Source organism: Harmonia axyridis, chromosome 3 (assembly GCF_914767665.1).
Source record: "Harmonia axyridis chromosome 3, icHarAxyr1.1, whole genome shotgun sequence".
Taxonomy (NCBI): domain Eukaryota; kingdom Metazoa; phylum Arthropoda; class Insecta; order Coleoptera; family Coccinellidae; genus Harmonia; species Harmonia axyridis.
Genome location: NC_059503.1, coordinates 10,747,203 through 10,770,272, shown reverse-complemented (window position 1 = coordinate 10,770,272; position 23,070 = coordinate 10,747,203). Strand labels below are relative to the sequence as shown.

Genomic DNA, 23,070 nt, shown 5'->3' with positions numbered 1-23,070 from the left:
GAGTTGCATTAGAACTATAATATCATCAGATCTATGTCTCTCCCCTAGAGGAACTTGAAGAAAATGATTATTTCTGGAAGATATATTATGCAAAAGGTTCAATTCATTGTATGGAAAGGAAGAGGGTATTAGAATACGTCATGATACCTCAATATTTATTACACATTAGGGGATCTTCTCAGACCTTATCTTTTAGATAATCTCATTTCGTGGTAATAATATATCAATTCCCTATAGGGTTGTATTTCCTGAGATGTCGATACTTTAGAGTAGACACGGAATGATGCAGGATTTATGTGGAAACTTGGGAAATCGAGGATTCCTATTCACCAAAAAAAATCTTACCAATTTTTGTTCCTCGAGAGTTTCTTAATATTGTGAAAATTACAACGCATTGAACGTCCCTTTTCATTTTTCAGTTTGAAATGAATTGTCTTTTATAATTCAGGAGTGATATCTATAGATATCATTAGAATGGCTTTATTGTTTCTCCAAATCAGGTAGCACCAAAACTTGCATGTTGAAGGCATCAATGTCTCTTCTGGCGTAGAATCAGGACTGTACGTCGCATAACCCATCAGTTTGAAGTTTTGACCACTCTGAAATTCACTTGTTCAAGCCTAAGATGCATAGAATCCCTGGTGTGTGTACTGATTCGATTTTATTCCAGACTTTTTGAGATATCCACCTGTTGCTTTGGTGTTCTGCTTCACCAGAGTTCTCTAAAGTAAAATACTGATTTTAGACTTTACAAACTTTCACAATAAATTGCAATTCAGTTCCTATGGAATTTTTAATGAAATGAATGGAATATAATGACAGAGTATAGAAGATTGATGACGAGCATAGAATTTAAAATATTATTGTTTTATACTCGAAGGTCACGAGAGCCGAGAATCGAGAGAAATGTCAAATATAAACGATGAATGCGCCATCTGAAACAGACGCGATCCCTCGAAATCAAGTAGGTATGAATCTGAAAAATCTCCCGTTTTGTCTGAAAGTTTTACAGGTATAAATAGACACACCAGATTTTCTATGCATCTTATTCAAGCATAAGTGTGAAAGCTCACGTTGTCATGATGAAATATGATTCTTCTGCGCGATTTTGTTTTTTGAGATTCCACAAACACCTGAGGTGAACAAATGATCGTGAACCAATCAGAATCGACAGAATACGTTGCTCTTATAGTACAGTAGCTACATGTAGCAGAAAAAAAGAGATTGAGGTAGTAATTTCTAAATGTCATAAATTCATTCTTTATGTGAGAGAATTTAGTAATTTGTAACTATCATAAATTCCTACCTATAAAAGAGATATTTCCTGATTCGTGTTTTAATTCCTCATATTTATGTTCATCTGATGAATAACTCCAGATTTGCATCTCGCTTTGCAGCCTCAAATTGCATAAATATTCATGACCTAGCAAAAACAAAGGAGCTTATCAGGTCTAAGGATTACCGATATGCTTTGATTTATGACTACGTAACACCGAAGTTTACCCTTCATTCTTTTTGGTCGGTATCTGAAAATTCCTGTTTCGTATTGGGATTATCCCTATGTGTATTGAAGTTTCTCGATGAACGTTATCAAAAACAAAGGACATTGTTAATATGTAACCTAGTTTTGAATATATCACTTTCAAAATTAGATTGACACCATAGAGTAATTACATAGATAGAGGAAGTACACGCAATTTTTACATGTTCCCTACATGGTTAGATTACGTTGTCGGATTGTGATATATTTTCAAATCCACAATTTTACTATATCGTTATGAATGTATATTATATTGAATGAAATATATTTATTTGAGTGATTCCCGATTAAATATGCAATTTTGAATATTTGGAATCTGATATTTTTCCTAATTGTCGAATTTATAATTAGCAGAATATTTATTATTTTCTGTATCTATCTGCTGAAATCCAAGGTTAGGCAACTTTTGCTCTCCTAGTGTCATCGGTTGTTTCACGTCGTTTGGCGCGCTTGAAGTTTGTTTTCTAAATTTCTTATATAGAAATTTATTTCAATATATTTTGAGTTAATATGAAACTTTGATTTATTATGGGACATAAGACGTGCGTTCTCTGTGAATAAACTTGTGAATTGAGTGAAATATCGTATCACGGTTATGTTTTCATTTCCGCGCGCTTCATGTCAAATTTGATAGTTCATATTCGGGACAAAATTTGCTTATTAAAAATTACATATTCTCCCTCTATCGATGTTTATTACTCTGAGAATGACACCAGTTCACAAAAACACTATCGCATCCTAATATTTTCTCCTTTATTTTATTGCATCCAAATACAAAATATCAATTCATGTACGCAAGATCACTATATTTCGAAGAATATTGAATATAATCCGTTTTGTTCCTTTTTTCTTCCCCTGAAATCGATGTGTTATTGCTTCCAGCAAAGAAAGCCAGCGTTTCAATAAAACCTTCTATTGTGTCGAATACGATATCGTGTATCTGTTCATCATAGGCACTGAATGTATCAGAATCGGTTCGTTCGAAATTGGTATGAGATATCAGAGCAATATCAGGATGTGGTTGTCATGGGAATTGCATATTTTCTTATGTTCCCAATTGAAAAGAATGATGGTCTCTTCGAGCTGAATATGTCGATATATTTCCAATTAAACTTGTAGTTACCAGAGCGAAACGATATATATGCCTGAGTGCAACTATTTTTCAATAATAGTGCAAGACTTCAAGGTTCAAGAAAATATGGTTATCGTGTTATAAAGCAGACGTTTGAGGATTATACAGGGTGTTCTACAAGTTATGATAAACAATGATAGATGAAGTATGTGCAAGATGGTGCACCACTGCACGTAGGGGCATAAGCCTAAGCTTATTAATGAAAATTTTCTGAAATAATGGATAGGTCAAGGGAGACTTATGCTATGGTGACCTCGTTCACTGGATCTCAATCCGTTAGATTTTTATTTATGAGACATTAGATGTAGCTTATCTATATTCTTAAAATCACATCTCATCAATATTCACTTGATATAATTCAAGATGTAAACTAAATAAGAATGTACCCAAATCTGATCTGTCGAGTAATGGGATTTCCAGGGTTGATACAAAGTTTAAAGTTCAAATCTATTACTACTTCTAAAAACAAAATCATTTTTAAAATTCTTGAAACTTTTTTCTGCTGCTATCAGAACAACAGCGTGGAAATTATGATGTTCAGTGGAGCTATAAGATTCAGACATACTTTTTCAAAACTACTTCGAATATTCCTCATAAAATAAATGGAATAAAAATAAACTGCGCGAGATAACAGAAGAACATGACTGAATATTCTCGAGTAATTCCACAAGAAGACCGAACTTCATGAAAAACATGTAAGTTCACTGCATTAAGCAACCCCATGGCAAAATTCCAAGTTCTAGCAATATCAAGATATTTTTCATTACCCTGGGAACTTTCATTTCTAGTTTCTCATATCGTTTGTCAGGAATTCTGTGCCAAGTATATTCGCTTGAGGAGATATGGTAAACTTAACATGCTCCTATGAATATTTCATCGATGAAATAAACCACCAAAGATATAAATCCTCGACTTTCTGTGACTGCTAGTCTGAAAAAAAAAAAATAGGAAAGTAGGTACTGACGCGAAGTAGGGAGTTTTGGATGCTCGCTGTCTTTGGTTTATTATATCCTTTATTGCAGTAAAATATAGTATTACGTATAAAAGATACCATATAATAAACACCGATATAAAATTAAACGAGGAATGTACTGACGTAAAGTTGGGAGCTTTTATATCCTTGTTCAAATTCATGGATATTGATGTAATTCTCTCAAGAAATATCGTATGAACTTTCAAATCAGACAGTCAATCCAGTAGTATATTTCTTCTTGATTGCGTTTACGATTGAGTTTAGGAAATATAGTGAATTTTCCAGCTCAGAATTGATTCGTTGTCAATAAACCGCTAAACAGGGTGTTCCAACACAGGTTGAATTTTTTTGAAGAATAAAAACCATGAAAATTGTTGGAACTGGACCTAGAATATCAAAATTCTGAATATGATGGTTTATGAAGGTATTTTGAGACAATATTCCCTGAAAATTCAATTGATTCGCAGAAATGGTTCAAAAGTTATGTCGCATCGAAGTTCATCTCTCATCGAAAACCACCCTGTATAAAACTTATGAAGAGGATATGCACTTTTAAATGGTCATTTTTTATGTTCACCTGAGAAGCCTCTATACGTGGTAGAAATTTGTTCAGTTCCTCGTGATTTACCCTGTATATGTGCAGTGATTTTCTCGTCTCCTCTATGTCTACATTCTGCAATTCTGTGGAGACTAGTCCGATTGTCATGATAAAGGAATTCAGTTCAGCTGTTACAACTATCTTCCCAACGTAATCTCAGTTGATTTGAAACTTCTTCGATTCTGTGACTCTATAAGTATCGATTCACTGCACAATCTTATTCGTAGTTTGAATTTATCATTCTTTTGAGATTTCTCCATCCATTTTATGGTGCATAGGAGTGGGTTTATCAACTTCATCCCATTTTAAATTAATTCAATTTGTTAACTATCGATCTCGAACAATTGTTTACCATTCTTAATGCTTAATATACTATTCAGATCCAAGCCATGCAGGAACGTATTCCTAGTAGTGCATTCAAGACACTTTAAATGAATTTTTAAAATAACGGTTAACTGTGTAATCTCTTTTTATATCTTCATACTTCGGTCTGAGTACACCCTGTATGAATATGTCCGGGCTCAGGTAATCCGTAAGAGACTAGCTTTCCTCATTTTATGGGCTCACTTTTATTGTTATTTTCCGAGGTTCTATCCCAGATCATCGTTTCATCATGCTCGTAAAGCTGACAGAGCAACAATTGAAAGGCTTATAGATGCTATTCAGAGCTACATCTCCCATAAGTTCATATAACAACACCCTGGAGAAGAATATGAGGTATATGGGAAAGATTCAGTTTATTATGTACACTGATGGAAACAGGGTGGATGATCCATCAATCTACCTGTACCTAAGTTCCTATCGAATATGATATGTATTGAAATAAAATTCAGTTAGTTCCAATGTAAACATTACTTTCGTTTTGGTATCACGTCTCTCAATATGTCAAGGGATTGACGTAAATGTGACATCGCCACTTATATTCTCGTTAATACCAATCCTCGAAAGATGCTTGTCAAAATTGTTGAGTTGAGTCTAGATCCTAATATTGAAGGTTAAGTGACGCTTTGCGATGGCTTCATCTCTGCATCTCGACACCAAACTTTAAGAGGTGGTATGCTGATTTTCAACATGGTCTAAGAACCACCAACGGTGAATACTCTATTAGCCAGAATTCACCAGTTGTTTAAAAGGACATCAAAAACTCAAGAAATAGTTTTGAGCTATCGTAAAGTGAAGCTGAGTAAGATACGTGACAGAGGATTATACACCACTACATTCTCATCGTCAGCTGAGTGGAAAGCTGTTGAAAAAACTGTCCAAAAAGACCAAAATCTCAAACATCAGCTGGCAAAGTTATGGCTTTCGTATTTTGGGAAATATTGTTCATTGACAATCTGAAACCATTAAACAGTGAATATTGCATAGCGTTATTGGATCGATTGAATGTAGATATCAAGAAAAAGTCCTCAAATGCAAAAGAAAAAATTCTTCTTCACCAAGGCAGTGCTTCTTGACACAAACCGATGAAAACCATGGTCAAATTGAATCGCGCTTCTAATTGCTTGATCACTCAGCTTATTCTCCAGATCTGAACCTCAGTGACCACTGTTTTTTTGCAGACCTCAAAAAATGCTTCAAGAAAAAATATTTGACTCTAATAAAAAAGAGATTGCTACGGTTGAAGCCTATTTCGAAGGCAAAGACTAATCTTTCTACAAAAAAGATAATGAATTTAGTGGAGCGTTGAATAACATGTATCTCTCTTGGAGGTTGAGAAATAAAGTCGATTTTTTAAGAGCTAATGTGTTTTTATTGGTTATGTCTGAGACTTATTGAATGAAGTGTTGAAAACATAGTGGACTTTTAAATGCTCTTTACCATTTCTCACTTATACTGGTCATTATTTTTTGTGATGCCATTCCTAAATGAACATGTTAAATCGTCGATTATTTATCAATTCTTATTTTTTTTCAGTTGAGTATGAGCACTGAAGAAAGCGATACATACGAGGATAGGTAAGTTATTTTTTTATCACAAAACGTAACAATTTTGCATGTCGGCGTTTGTTTTTCGAATATACCCAAGGATTAATAGATACCACAAAGACTTTACCTCATCATTTCAGAAATGATATCCTTTGACCCTGTTATTTCATCAAATTATTTTTCCATCGAGTATAAAGGTAGGAGAAAAGAAAATGTATCCCCTCAGTTCACAAAAGAATGCACCCAAATAATTCACCGAAAAATCCCCTGAGTACTCATATGTCTGTGAATCAGATAAAGACGATGCTGAAGGACGCATTACGATGGTGATCGGTTCAATATTTGCTCAAGATGGGCCCCAAAGAGAATCTCAACTTCTGAAGTCACGAGGGGACTACAATCGCTTTATATTTGTTTTATGGAGTCAAGGTTCCTTTTCAATTCTGCGTCTTTTCAATAAAGGAGAGTATCCTGATATTCTTTTCAACCAGCCTTGGAAATATATTGTGTTTCATGTTTGCTTTTCTTCATTGTTTGGGAATTGAAAGTTCTCGGATCGGCCAGGACGTTACCTCGAGTGAGTAATTCGTCCTTACGGGACTGGTCTACGATCTCATTATTTTTTATTTGGTTTTAATGAATTAATTCTAACTAATTACTGGAGGGTGAACAGAGTGAATACTTCTGTTACATTTGTTTCAGTGAATAACAATTCCACTATTACCAAGAACAATTTTTACTAACTCTACATTCATACACTGAGAAAAAAGTTTGTTAACTATAATGCATATTTATTAATACCTAATAAGGGCTTCATTCAAATATGGCGCAATAAAGATTTATTCCTCAGAAATTAATGCTTTATTAGAATTCCTCAAAGAAATATTTATTCATACCAAATATGTTTATTAATAATGAATAATTTCTTTTCTTTGCCTGAAATGAGCTTCTTTATCAGTTATAATGAACATAATTATCTATAGGAATACGCTGTGTTATTATTAATAATGTGAATTAATCCAAAACATCAATTTCATTATTTATAAGTAAATTGTTATTCATAGTAAAATTATATTGTCGAATAAACAAATATTGAATATTCTTCGAATTTTGAATAGTAATAAACATTTGTTTCCCATAACACTATGTTGACTAAGGTCGTTTTTCTCATTTATTTCCCGTGAATAACATTTATTCAGATTGTGAATCCATTTATAAAAAATATACAAAAAATTCTCTATGGCATAATCTTTACAAAATAACTTATTTTTCATGACAGCATATCTGCGATAAAAACTAATATCGAAAGATATTCATAATTTTCAAAAGGTAATTCTGTAAAGATTGCCATACAGAAAGTTCTGTATATTTTTTATAAATGAATTCACAATCTGAGTAAATATTATTCATGGGAAATAAATGAAAAAACAACCTTAATCAATACAGTAATTCAAGAAAGAAATGTGGAAATCAGATTATTTCCAATATCTTGATATTTTAAGGAAGAATTTATATCAACTGTTCTTGTAATTGTTTAATTTCGATGAATATTTAAAAAGTTTTATTTTTTCTCCATGACACAAGACTGGAATGAAAAGTAATATCAAAGGATTTTTATAATTACAGAGAATAAATTTGTAAAGGACACTACAAAATTTTCAGTGTAGTTTTTATATTCAGTATCATAATCAAATCGTAATTAGATGTAGAATTCATTATTATGTATAATTTACGATATGATGAAAAAAAATTTTTATTATTATATTTTTTTATTCCTAATTTTTTTTACCCATTACGAAAAAGTTTGAGTTCTGGAAATAGGGGTTAATAGAAAAACATCATTGTGATTAATTTTATATTCTTTATAACTCAAACAAAAATCTTGAAACATAACAAAATTCAGGTACAACAAATCAAACTAAATATCAAAAATAATAATTCATACACAATCACATTTCCTGTTTCACGGAGTTTTGAGAAAGGGATAGTTTCCTTTTTATCTTCAATCGATCTCCCAATCGAGGGACTGTCTCTTCGAACGATTTATCCTGTACAAGTTGTGTTATTAGGTCAATTGAATCTATTCCATTTTCTACAACAAAGTATAATCTTTGACAAAATAGGAGAATAATTATTAACATACGTATAAAGGGTGTTTCGTTTTAGAATTAAAAAAATCACAAAGTTTTTCTATTTCGTTATTTCGCTCTGTTCCGTACTATTCTTTCGATGTATGTTCATAATGAATACAATAAGATAGATTTGTGATACAATTTCACGATTTACATTACCAGAAATGCTCAAAAATAAGAATTTCCTCATTGTTTATCTATTCCGCCATAACTCCTTCTGGAGAAGTGTATGTCAGTGTTTCCATTTCGTATTAATTACAGATATCATAGATATAAGAGGTAATAGTATATTCAGTTATCATGAAATAATCTTAAATTGATACTAACCGGTAACACTGCAAAATCCACCGTCAGATTTCTTAAATCCAATTTGATATGGCGGATTTCCTGCAAGGAATTCTCATTTTTTGACCATTTCTGGCAATGTAAATGGTAAATTCGTATTGCACATCTATATTTTTGTATTTATTACGAATATACATCAAAGGAATAGACCAGAAGAAAACGAAATAACGAAATAAAGTAGGGTTACTCTGGAAATTTTTGCGATTTTTTTCTAAAAACTAGAACAGAACACAATTTTTCGTAATCCATGATCAAAATTTGGCCAGAAACAATTAATTTCACGAAAATTAATCGTGTATATTGTGTTCTTGTACACATTTAGCAGAATTAATTTTATATGCATAACACTTACCCTCCAGAGATTCTTTAAGATGCATCAATCCTCCTTCCTCCAAAAAGTTTTCCATATTCGGTATACTTATGCCTTGATATCTTCAGATTCACAGTCACAACTAATACATATAAATATTATGATTGCGTGATATAGATATTCTGATCTTAGTCTATAATAAATAATAGTAATACTACTTCGAACTACGAAAAGAAAGTATGTGTACTGAACTCTTCTCCTGTGGAGTACGCAGTACGCACTGCGGACCCTTCAGACCTGCGCAAATACGGTCATGCAGGGCGCCGCGATTCGTCCTATTGGTCGATAGCGAAAGACAAGATTCGACAAGTATAAAGAATGAGTGGAGTAGACAAATAAATATGTTAACTATTAACGAATGTATATTTCACTGAAATATATACTTTGAATTAAATATTTCTAATAATCATTTATTTGCACGGAATGAATAATATTTGGTCTAAATAAATTTGGCCTGAATAAATTTGTTATTAACTAAAAATAACTCATATTTGTTGATTTCTTTGATGGAAATCAGATATACTTGTTATTGGCTTACTGAGATTACTATAAATAAATATCGGTCAAATAATCATTTATTAAATATAAGCCATATCATTTTTCTCAGTGTATTTGATACATCGAAGTAATATTCGCAATATAGTGAAGGGTATTTTTTTGAGAGCTATAGAACTTTAAATTGCAATGAAACAACGATGGATTATTCGATTGACATGAATTTTATTTATCCGCAAGATAATCATGTGGCATTACATTTCAAATATGACTTCTGGCATATGACCGCCACGGCTGGCTCGGATGTAGTCCAATCTGGACGTCCAATTTTCGATGACTATTTCCAACATTTGTGGCCGTATATCGGCAATAACACGGCGAATGTTGTCTTCCAAATGGTCAAGGGTTTGTGGCTTATCCGCATAGACCAATGACTTTACACAGAAATTAGTCTAGCGGTGTTAAATCACAAGATCTTGGAGGCCAATTCACAGGTCCAAAACGTGAAATTAGGCGGTCACGAAACGTGTCTTTCAATAAATCGATTGTGGCACGAGCTGTGTGACATATTGCGCCGTCTTGTTGGAACCACAGCTCCTGGACATCATAGTTGTTCAATTCAGGAATGAAAAAGTCAGTAATCATGGATCTATACCGATCACCATTGACTGTAACGTTCTGGCCATCATCGTTTTTGATGAAGTACGGACCAATGATTCCACCAGCCCATAAAGCGCACCAAACAGTCAGTTTTTCTGGATGTAACGGTGTTTCGACATGCACTTGAGGATTAGCTTCACTCCAAATGCGGAAGTTTTGTTTGTTGACGTACCCATTCAACCAGAAGTGCGCTTCATCGCTAATGGACGTAGTGCGCGATACGTATTCCGCACAGAATCATTATTTTCGAAATGAAATGAAATTGCACTATTTGCAAGCGTTGTTCAGGCGTGAGTTTATTCAATATGAATTGCCAAACCGAACTGAGAATAAATCACTTGACAGCTGTTAAATCGGTCGTCATCTTGAACAGTAATGCCAACTTCAAGTTATATACCTCGAAAAAAAACACGCTATACATAGGCGTACAACTTTGCAACGTTTCCAAATATGTTTTGACCACTTGACCACCAACATGAGGTCAAGAATTGTCATGCTGTAAAATCACTTCATCATGTTTCTCGCTGTATTGCGGCCTTTTGTCTTTCAATGCTCGGCTCAAACGCATAAATTGCATTCATAGCGATCACCTGTGATTTTTTCAGTTGGTGTTAACAACTCATAATACACTACGCCGAGCTGGTCCCACCAAATACTGAGCATGACCTTGGAACTGCGAATATTCAAAATGGCGTGGAAGCATGACCGGGATATCCCCATGATTTTCTGAGCTTGGGATTATAGTAATGAACCCATTTTTCGTCTTCAGTTACAAAGCGATGCAGAAATCCCTTCCACCTTTGCTTTGCAAGCTGCTGTTCAAAAACAAACAAACGCCGTTCAACATCTCCCAACTCGTACGGCTCCTGTTTTTTTGGTTTCTGAATCATTTCCATAACTTTCAGGCATTTTGAAATGGCTTATTGCGTCACTCACAATGATCCTGCCAATTCTTGTTGCGTTTGACATGAGGCTTGATCAAGTAATGCCCCCAATTCTGCATCTTCGAAAACCTTCTCTCTTTCATTGCCATGTTGGTCTTTGACGTCAGAATCACCATTCTTGAAGCGATGAAACCACTCTCGGCACGTTCTTTCAAACATAGCGGCCTCACCGTATAGGTACGCTTCCTGCAAGTAATAAACTACATCCTAAGCAACAGATACCGTAAATTATCAAGATAAATTAGTATTTTTTTGGAAAATTTGTATCAGAAACGTTGGTCTCAATCATTAAAGATCATTACACACTCCCCGATAAATCAAAGCAAAATACCCCAGAAACCCAACTCTCTCCACTATCCCATTAGCTTATTTCATTAATAAAATATTGCCGCGTATAAATTATTATTAACGATAACATGTTTCATAAAATCTGACGGTGAAATATACATAATGGATATTAATATCATCGTTAAAATGAGGCATAAAGAAGATACTGTTGGAACCGTAAAGACCATTTGATATATATGTCAAGCTTCGAGAGGAAACAAAGTTGTGGCTTCCATACTTTACTAGAGATTTTCTGGGTTGTTTCTTTTAATTAGGCAGTATGAAATAGGGGTCCTAATCCTACACGCACCGATTTCAGGAAGACTCCATCGAATGGGGTCCTTAATGAACAAAATAGGGTGTATATGAGAACCTTCAAAGAATTGAATGTGTGTTTTTCAGAGGTTCCTGCGTAATCTTCGTCTGAACACTCCATTCCAAGAATTCATCAATTGGCTTCACGGTTCAAGGTGGAAAATAGAAGCTTTAATGGTTCATTCATCCGGCTTAACTGAGTCTTACGTTTGCATTGCTACAAATATATTTCGCTGGCTAAGAATTTAATGGAACGTTTTAGCTCTGATGAGCTAATTTGTTCGCTTACCGGTGAGATTTTAATGAGTTGAGAAAGGCGTTCATTTTTTTTGAAAGGCGTAATTTATTTTGATTCCACCGATAATGTGAAATTTTCACCGCATTTGAATATCTTCACCATTATTTTCGTTATCAGGTACATTTCGCGACACATTTACCAAGAAGACTTAAGACTTGTGAATATCCATGGGTACCCTAAGCACTTTGAAGAAAATGGAGATTTGAAGGGAGCTTCAATTTATGTTATACGAAGAAGTTTTCATCGTTTTCATCATCTTCTTCCAACTAGAGGTCTGAATTACTAGTAGCTATGTTGGTATGTGTTTCATAACAAAATCACTCTTTCTTACTAATCGCTTTGAATTTATCCATTATTTCAACTGAATAGTTAGCGATAATGCTGTTGTCTTCTTTGGTAATTATAGTACCATTATTGATATCGTAAGTGCTATGGCCACTTTATTTCTGAAAGATTTCCCACAGGGCTGGCGTTAGGGGCGACCATTGAAGGGCGGCAATTCGGTCCAGTTATTGGCCGCCTTTTAATATTTCAAAATTGATTCTTGGAAACAACATAAAGGTTTTTCTGCAGAGCTGCGTTTGTCAATATAAACAAATTTCTCAATTATCTACATTGAAAAAGGGGTAAAATAATTATGTATTTCACAAAGACGAAAACCAACACTACCTTTGCTTTCGAATTATTTGGAAGCCGATGTTTACACATTCAGCATATTTAAAATTCCTAAGATTATGCATTCGAAACTTTGTAGTAACTGTTTAATTCCAAATGTTTGCAGTGAAAGACATTTTTGTAATCCCAATTAGTTTTCGAAGCAATACTAAAAATCTGTATGCCCTACCGCTCTTTGTATCTTGTGGTGTGATAGGAAATCATTCTTTTATCGTACGCAGTGTCATTTAGAGGTAAAAATCAGATATAGTACTTACGCATAATTCACCAGTGTCAACACATTTTTTTTGTGCTGGACTTTTTCTGTAGAAATATTAAAAAAAGGGCGTTATTACTCTGAGGGAATTTAAAGACTCCATTTTCTGATCCATCCTCTATATTTTCTGTACCCACCTTCTGAGTGATTTCTTACATTGAACGATCGAGTTGGTAATATTAGATTAGAGGAAATTACTTTGATTTATTATTTTATCTATCATATACATATAATTTCTACGAAGTAAGGATTGAATCCATTGAATGAAAGAAAATAATCATCACTCACGGTATAAATATAATGCCTCCTATATTATTTTTCATCGTCGTTGAAAATAGAAAGTTTTCAAGTACTATTGATTCGTTTTCAGTTATAGAGTCTTAAAAACTCTTCAAGTAGACGTGAATGGATGAAAGAATGTCATGCCTGGTTCTGACAGGTTCCCTTCTGGAAAAATATAATATTTACACAACTTTAGCGGCCACCCCATCTAGAATATCCATGTTGAAATCAGAAACTGAAATCTAGACATTATCGGAAACGGCCTATGTACATTGACTGTTTCTCATTTGCGATCAATTGATTTTATTGTCGAACTAATGGTGTAGAATAGATTGCAACAAAAACATGGTTTACTCCCATATTATCGAGGATATCTGAAACTGACATCAACGATCAGAAACTAGAAACTGTGTTGGTCAAATAGCTTCGAAGACCTCTAGGTCATTTTTATTGCTTGCTAGTATGAATATAATAATTTTCCTCGCTTTATTTTTGTGCACTCGTGCACATGAAATTTGTGTCAAACTGAGATATTCCTGTACGATTTTATTTTACAAGATTTGATGGAATGGAAGAATTTGCTACAAAATAATAACTGTTTGTGAGTTCACCCTCATAAGCTTAGAGCGAAAAATCGAATTTTCTCTCTCATTTGAGATGTGGTCGTTAAAACGCTGAGCAGAAGTCTTACGTCTATATAACGATCTAAATAAGCTTTTTTGGATCTAACAAGCTGCTTTTATCATCATCTTCGGAAATACATTTACCTAATGATACATAAAGAAATGGAGGTAGATATACAAAGACCAAACTCCACAAAATAATAATCATTTCGTGGATGCTTCACATATCCCTGAGGGAGAATGAAAACCCTTGTGAAAATATGGCAGTGATTTGGGTTTATTATACACTTGAAAGGGACCTTATGATACAATAATTCGACTTCTCCTTGAAACAAGGGAATCTTACAGTATATTTATCATCACTCAGTTCAAGGATTATTGAAAATTCTCCAAATCTAATAAAATACATTGCGATCTTCGTCAGTGGTTAATTTGATCTTAAAATGCATAGAATACATGGTGTCCATACTTTTTCAATAATGCTCATTAAAATTTTCATCCAAAACGCTTTTCATTTTTTAAATCTTGGAAAAGATAGGTCATATTCATCATTAACATCTTAACTCAAGTAAGGTATTTTGAAGAAACTGTACCAGTTGAAATGGAATCATAGAGATATCAGAATAATTCTTATATATGGTTAATTCATAAATTCTCTGATTGTAGCATTTCTCATGAATTTTGAATGAGTTTTCGAAGGACGTTATTCGACGGTATTCTATGGTTGAAACTGTTTTAGGTATAAAATGAAAAATTAATAAGAATTGAAATCATAGAAATTTGAAGAACACTATTCAGAGATATTCTATTACCGTATACCGATGACAGTTCGCTACTATCATCATAGAATATGCTGAAAGTTCTGTACTCAGAGTAATAAACATGCATACAGGGAGCATTTGTCATTTTCAGTGCGCAAATTTTGTCCCAATATGAACTATCAAATTTGACATGAAGTGCGCGGAAATAAAAACATATCAGTGATACGATATTACACTCAATTCGCGAGTTTCTCCACGAAGAACGCACTTCTCATGTCCCGTAGTGAATCAACGTTTCATATTAATTCAAAATATATAGAAATAAATACCTATTAATATCAGAAATTTAGAAAACAAACTTCAAGCGCCCCAAACGACGTGAAACAACCGATGACACTAGGAGAGCAAAAGTTGCCAAACCTTGGATTTCAGCAGGTAGATACAGAAAATAATAAATATTCCGCTTATTATAGATTTGATAATTAGTGAAAATATCGGATTCCAAATATTCAAATTTGCATATTTAATTGGAAATCACTCAACTAAATATATATATATATATCATTCAATATAATATACATTCTCAATGATATAGTAAAATTGTGGATTTGAAAATATATCACAATCCGACAACGTAATCTAATCATGTTGGGGACATGTAAATATTGCGTTACTCCCTCTATTTATGTTTATTACTCTATGGTCCTGTATGATCTTTTTAATCTCTACCACGGTATTCTAAAAAGCAGAATAATTTCATTTTCTATGAATCGAAGTGTTGTTAATCGGGATAAATGGTATACTTCACTGGCATATCCGGAAATGGATAAAACATGAATTCATCATAGCTCCCCAGATAAAACAAGAAAATACTTCGAGCGAAATTTCCCTAATACCCATATATTCCGTCCTAGTTTTCTGAGTTCCGAGGATTTTCGAGATGTTAAACGGTCCAGAAGTCATTCCTCGAAGCTTATTCTAACAGCACATGGATGCGTTCGCTTTTGCCAGTCAGGTGTTCCCACACGAATTTTTTGCAGTTTCGAACTTCACGCCTCAAGTACCTAAACCAGTTGGGGACTAAGTTTACGGAGCATATTCCATTATGGGCGGAATCAAGAGATTACGGCAAAGGCTTATACGCCGAATTGGCAACTTTACGTGATTGATTCGAATCGCGTAATACACTATACACTGTGTCCGTAAAGTAGGGAACAAATTCATTTTTAGCTGAACAGACCATTTCAAGAAATCATCCTGAAACACGTCAATTTTTGATTTTGATTAACCGTATTTTAAAATAATAATCTAATATACAGGGAGAATAACTTTCGAGTAATGACGTCACCGTCATTTTTCCAAATTGAACCCCCATTTTGTCTCAATTTTCCGATTACTATAGCTGAGCTGATTCCAAAAATGTATCACATGTTGATTCCAATTGGTACAGGCTGGACAAATATACAATAATTTTGTGTGTACTCATAAAGCAACGCGTAACATTCTTTATTAGTAATATTAACAATATTATCAAAAATACTTATTGTCTAGCGACAATTGGTTTGCATGTAACACCCTGTAGTTTGTAGACTAATAAAAATGTATGAAAATAAGGAATAATTTCTTTCATATTCTGTCTGCTAGACCACAAGTACCAAAATGTTTGGAAACATCTCATTTTTATTAATCTAAAAATGTAACAAACTACAGGGTGTTACATTCAAACCAATTGCCGCTAGATAATAAGTATTTTTAATAATATTGTTAATTTAACTAATAAAGAATGTTACGCGTTACTTCATGAGCACACACAGAACTATTGTATTTCTGTCCATCCTGTACCAATTGGAATCAACATGAGATACATTCTTGGAATCAGCTCAGCTAGAGTAATAGGAAAATTGAGACAAAATGAGGGTGTTTCATTTAAAAAAAATGACGTTGACGTCATTACTCGAAAGTAATTCACCATGTATATTAGATTATTATTTTGAAATACGGTAAATTAAAATCAAAAATCGACGTGTTTCAGGATTATTCCTTGAAATGGTCTATTTAGCTAAAAATGAATTTGTTTCATACTTTACGGACACTGTGTAGACTGTGACCTTAGAGCTATTTCAATTCAATTCATTGATGTTTTCTAGCGCTCGCTCCTAAACAGATCTATTGTTTATTCACGATGCATGTCTCTAAATTTCGGGTTGTCATCAAGAGAAAAGGTATAAATAGATTGAGTGTGCATAATTTCGTGTGGATAGCATAACCCGAACAACAGGAATTTCAAAAAGAATACCAAAAACCTTATATTTGAGTGACAGCAAAATATACAGGGTGGTTCATTTGTAATTACAAAAATCATTATTATTCCGGAAAAAAGGAAAGATCTGACAACAATGTAAATACCACCATACTATCGGCCATCTCACAAGACCCTTGTACACGAAAATTTATGAAAATCGTGTGATCTGTTTACAAATGAGGCGTTCCATCCTTAAAACTCACTCTGTATAGGGTACAACAATTCCAATTTTTGTGCAAAATTTCAATAGTGACGTCAGACATAACAATTTAAATCTTCTCACGAATTTTCAGGTTGATTGCGTCACCAGAACAGTGAAAAATTCAGGAAGAATAATTAAAAAAAATTATTCAATTTTTCTTTGATCACGAAACTGACGAAGTTAAGATTATGGGTTTATATTTAAAATGATAAATCATCGATTTATGATAAAAAGCATTTTCAAAATTCGTTTTTCCATTTATTAAACAACAAAAAAAGTAGCGTCACTCAACCTTCAACATCTCGATCCAGACCTCAGAGTAATAAACATAGATGGAGGGAGCATATGTAATTTTAAGTAAGCAAATTTTGTCCCCAATATTAACTATCAAGTTTGACATGAAGCGCGCGGAAATGAAAACATATTAGTCATATGATTTTTTACTCAATGTGCGAATTCTCCACAAAGAACGCACTTCTTAGGTCCCATAGTGAATCAACGTTTCATATTAACTCAAAATATATTGAAATAAATACCTAAATATATCTGAAATTCTGAAAACAAACTTCAAGCGCGCCGAACGACGTGAAACAACCGATGACACTAGGAGAGTAAAAGTTGCCAAACTTTGGATTTCAGCAGGTAGATACAGAAAATAATCAATATTCTGTTTATTATAAATTCGTCAATTTGGAAAAATATTGGATTACAAATATTCAAATTTGCTAATTTAATCGGGAATCACCTAAATAAATATATTCTATTTAATATAATATACGTTCATAATGATATTGTAAAATTGTGGATTTGAAAATATATCACAATCCGACAACGAGATCTAACCATGGGGACATGTGAAATTGCGTATATTCCCTCTATCTATGTTTATTACTCTATGATCCAGACTGAACCCTGAATTTTTGACACGCATCCTGATAGCTAGATACTAACGAGAAAAAAAATAAGACCATTTGAACAAAAGTGCTGAGTTTTTTTGTTTAAAATTGATATTATCGTTTAGTTTTCATCAGGTAGGTAGTAAAAGAATTACTAACCATAATTCCGAATACCCTTACAGAATATGTAGATATGCCATCCTAATCAATTTCGATCCAAATGTTCCATCCTTCTTTAGAGGAAGTATCACAGAAGCCTGCTCCAAATGATATCTGATCAGATTATCTTCCTCTCCTCATTAATAAAGTGCACAAGGAAATTCAGGATGGGAAAATTAAGGATTAATTTCCTGATTATTCCCATGGATCTCTATACGAGGATTCGAATTCAGCTTCGAAGCTAATGTAACATCATGTAATCGTTATGTAACTTTTGTAATTGTGTCAACACGACCATCCTACCTAACTTTGAAGTCGAAAATGGATGGAATCCTTCATTTCGAGGACATCATTGTGTAAATTTGAAGCCATATTCGTGGTGAGGGCAACATTGGTTTTGTGTCCTTTGCTTCAGTGGATTCAGGAATATACATTTTTGAATACTTGATTTTCATTTCTTAATCAAGTTATTTATTATTTCTGGGAACGTTTGGTTATTATACTGCTATGAATTTGTCTACAGATAAAATTCAGAAAGTTATAATAACAAAGTTATATTTTTGTGATATGTTTGGTCAGCGACAGCGACATTCTGCACAAATTTTCAACAACATTGGTTTTATGTCTGTCCGTGCGTCTGTTGGTTTGTATATCAGCAAATCTTTTAATATCTGAAATTTTGATTTGATTGTGACGAAATTTGACACTGACAGTTTATGTATCCACAAACGCTTCAACATCTGAAATTTGGTACAGTTATACCTTTCATATCGTAGATGATTCCATACGAATTCGATTTTTTCGAGAGCTCCCGTTCGATATGCTCAAACGAAAAAAGGAAGAAGGAAAAAAAATTGAAGCATTCCTGTCTAGTCTTCATATACTTCATTCATACCTGAGAAAGAGTGCCGGGACACCCTGTATATGTGCTTTTTGCCTGAACACGCATCAAAAATTGAAGCTTAACGAAATGCTTCTCGGTTCTAACTAGGTCTTAATTAACAAAATCCCTGATGAATTAAATTCGATGAATACTTCACATCCCTTAGGAGCAGAAATGTTATTAGTAGAGGGGAAAATATTATTGATCTGAGAGAACATCGAACGATAACCGAAATGTTAATATACCAGAGAGAATTGAATCCCGGAGTAATCTCGAGATTTTTTGAATATTTAACTTTTTGCTTCATACAAGGTGGTTTTCAAAGGAATGTCAGTATGATTTCATTCAAACATGGGTCTTTTTCTAATAATTTTTGTTAAACTGGATGTAAAAATTATCAGGAAAAATTGTTGTTTCTGAACAAGTGCTTCTTGAGCGCTGTCACTTTTGAAGCTCTCAAACTGACATTGACAAAAAATTACTTCAAATGGAACGATACATGATTCAACAACGCTTTAAAATTCACTACAAAATGTCGTGAAGCACCTTCTCGGCAGTCAATAGTGAAACTGGTGAAAAAATTCGAACTGTTTGGTCAAGTTAGTGATTTGAAGAATTTAAACCGTGTGCGTCGCTCTAGAACAACTGAGAATATAGCTGCTGTAGCCCGTAGTATTGACGTTAACCCAGTTTCGTCGATTTCTCGTTGATCTATGGGAACTATGGCAGTCCACAAACGTTATTAAAACGTATTTTGCAAAATTGGCCACTGAGATATTCTGATTTAACACCTTTAGACTTTTACCTTTGGGGCCACGTGAAAGATTAGGTCTATGCCAATGCTCCTCAATCGATTTAAAACAAGACAATATGGAATTCGAGAAGTTATCGAGGACATACAGCCACAAATGTGCGAATTGGACATGAAAAATTTCATGAGAAGGATATGGCGCTGAAACTGTAGCCGTGTTCTGTATTTGAGAGAAGGTTAAAATTATAATTTTGGTGATAAAACCCTGTAATAGCGAGATTCAGAACCCGCATGCGTCAGAATCCCATGTAAGTGTTAGATTTCAACTAAAAATAAACATGAAAATTCGTACAAAATAAAATGAATGCTCGGAATGGTTATTGCGATTCAAACAAACTGAATGACAGATGACTCTTCAACTCCATATGACTATATGGTACAGTTGTACCAACACAGCGACAAAATAAATGAACTCTACTCACTGAACTAACAGAAGCCGATATATCGACAGAATAAATTAGTATTATGTGTCAAACACTCCACCAATAATTATTCTATACACAATCCAGCGAAAATTGGACTCTATCAAATTAGTGCCTTTATTTTTCTTTCCCCGATTCACATAAACAATCCACCTTTCAATGCGAACCGGCAACCATCGATGATTAGGTTTCCTGGAAGCAAAAACATGTTTTCACAATTTTTTCGGCTTAGGTGTTTCATCCCTCGGTGACGCAATCAGAGACTTTACCACGTTCAGAGAAAATCGGGTCAGTGACAAACAAGATTATTGTCACCGATCGAAAAAAACGTCGAATGTTTTTGTTTCATCGTATATCGAGAAATTGTATCAGGATATATCTCTTTCGAGGACGTCACACTGTCTAGGAGTTATACAATATACGTATACACTGTGTCCGTAGATCTGTTCAGGAGCAAGCGCCAGAAAACATCAATGAATTGAATTGAAATAGCTCTAAGGTCACAGTCTACACTGTGTCCGTAAAGTATGGAACAAATTCATTTTTAGCTAAACATGCCATTTCAAGAAATAATCCTGAAACATGTCGATATTTGATTTTAATTTACCGTATTTTAAAATGATAATCTACTATACAGGGGAAATTACTTTCGAGTAATGACGTCACCATCATTTTTTTTGAATGGAACACCCCCATTTTGTCTCAATTTTCCGAATACTCTAGCTGAGCTGATTCCCAAGATGTATCACATGTTGATTCCAATTGGTACAGGGTGGAAAAAAATACAATAGTTTTGTGTGTGCTCACAAAGAAACGCGTAACATTCTTTATTAGTTAAATTAACAATATTATCAAAAATACTTATTGTCTAGCGGGAATTGGTTTGAATGTAACACCCTGTAGTTTGTTACATTTTTAGATTAATAAAATGAGCTGTTTCCAAACATGTTTGGTACTTGTGGTCTAGCAGACAGAATATGAAAGAAATTATTTCTTATTTTTATACATTTTTATTAATATAAAAATGTAACAAACTACAAGGTGTTACATTCAAACCAATTGACGCTAGACAATAAGTATTTTTGATAATATTGTTAATTTAACTAATAAAGAATATTACGCGTTACTTTATGAGCACCCAAAACTATTATATTTTTGTCCACCCTGTATCAATTGGAATCAACATGTTATACATTTTTGGAATAATTATTATTTCAATAATTATTGAATATCATCAGGCTGATGAAGAAGAAGAAGAAGAGGTGTTACATCCCTGGATGACGCAATCATCGACTTAACCTCATTCCGAGAAAATCGGGTCAGTGACAAACAAGATCATTGTCACCGATCGAAAACACGTCGAATGTTTTTGTTTCATCGTATATCGAGAAATTGTATCAGGACATATTTCTTTTCGAGGACGTCACACTGTCTCCGAGTTATACAATATACGTATATATTTGTGCTGCAACTTGTCTATGGGGTATTTCTGTTCAACTGTTGTAATTTATTTGGTTTTCGTTCTGTGTTTGCTGTCCGCCAGAGTATAAATTGGTGTCACGTCCTTTGGTCATGCTATACATTTCCATTTGCGCGAAATTAATGTGCAATACAAGCACAGAATGGTTCGTACTATTGTCGAATAACTTCATCCGTCTTTCGTACCGGGTGTGCCATGTTTTAACGTCACTCCGACAATTGCTGCAACTTATAAAGGGTGTGAAATATACAGCGTGGACATTTTTGAAGGAGAATTCCCAGTATGAATGAAATAATGGTTTATACGATAAATTACGTTCGTTGTGTGAAAAGCACAATACTATTAACAGTTTGATGATTTGTAGCAATGTACAGGTTTTAAGAATTTGACGTTTATTCACTACAGGAAATTTCAAGTAAAATACAATTCGAATAGCACTGTACGTGTGTAATGCATGTACCGGGTTTTTCACCATAATTTGAAATTGTTCCATTTGAAAAAATGAAGTTGCAATCAATATGTTGCCGACTCTGTATATATTTCGTTTTGTGAAATCATTTTAAAAAACACTAGTCGATTTCGTTAATCTTTTGTTGACAACATTTTTTTGTAACACTTTTAATAACAAAGTTAAAGGGGGGATCAAATTATGGTGAAAAACCTGGTACAATGTGTCTTGATACAGTTAGGTTTAAGAACTGAATATCCTAAAAATGATCTTCGCCTGGGTGTGATAGAATGGAGACAGGTTCTTACCTATTATGCATAACAACTCTAACAGTTGACTTGTTATTTGATCAGTAAAACTAGGATGAACTTTATAAATTTTCATTGAGATGAAGCCTTAGAGTAATAAACATAGATGGAGGGAGCATTTGTCATGATCAGTAAGCAAATTTTGTCCCCAACATGATCTATCAAATTTGACATGAAGCGCGCGGAAATGAAGACATATCAGTGATACGATATTTCACTCAATTCGCGAGTTTCTTCACAAAGAACGCACTTCCTATGTCCCATACTGAATCAACGTTTCATATCAACACAAAATATATTGAAATTAATACGTATTGATATCAGAAATTCAGAAAACAAACTTCAAGCGCGCCAAACTACGTGAAACAACCGATGACACTAGGAGAGCAAAAGTTGCCAAACCTTGGATTTCAGCATTTGATATAGAAAAAATAAATATTCCGCTTATTATAAATTCGACAATAAGGCAAAATATCGGATTCCAAATATTCAAATTTGCATATTT

General features: G+C 33.7%; 1 protein-coding gene across 4 annotated transcripts in view; it reads left to right on the top strand.

The window, feature by feature from the left end:
- LOC123676812 (probable G-protein coupled receptor No18) overlaps positions 1–23,070 on the top strand; it is a 174,346-nt gene that overhangs the window by 41,698 nt on the left and 109,578 nt on the right. For all 4 annotated transcript variants that reach the window (XM_045613042.1, XM_045613039.1, XM_045613038.1 and 1 more), the window contains exon 2: positions 6,161–6,201. The gene's annotated coding sequence lies outside the window, so the exon portion shown is untranslated. The remainder of the gene's footprint in view (positions 1–6,160; positions 6,202–23,070) is intronic.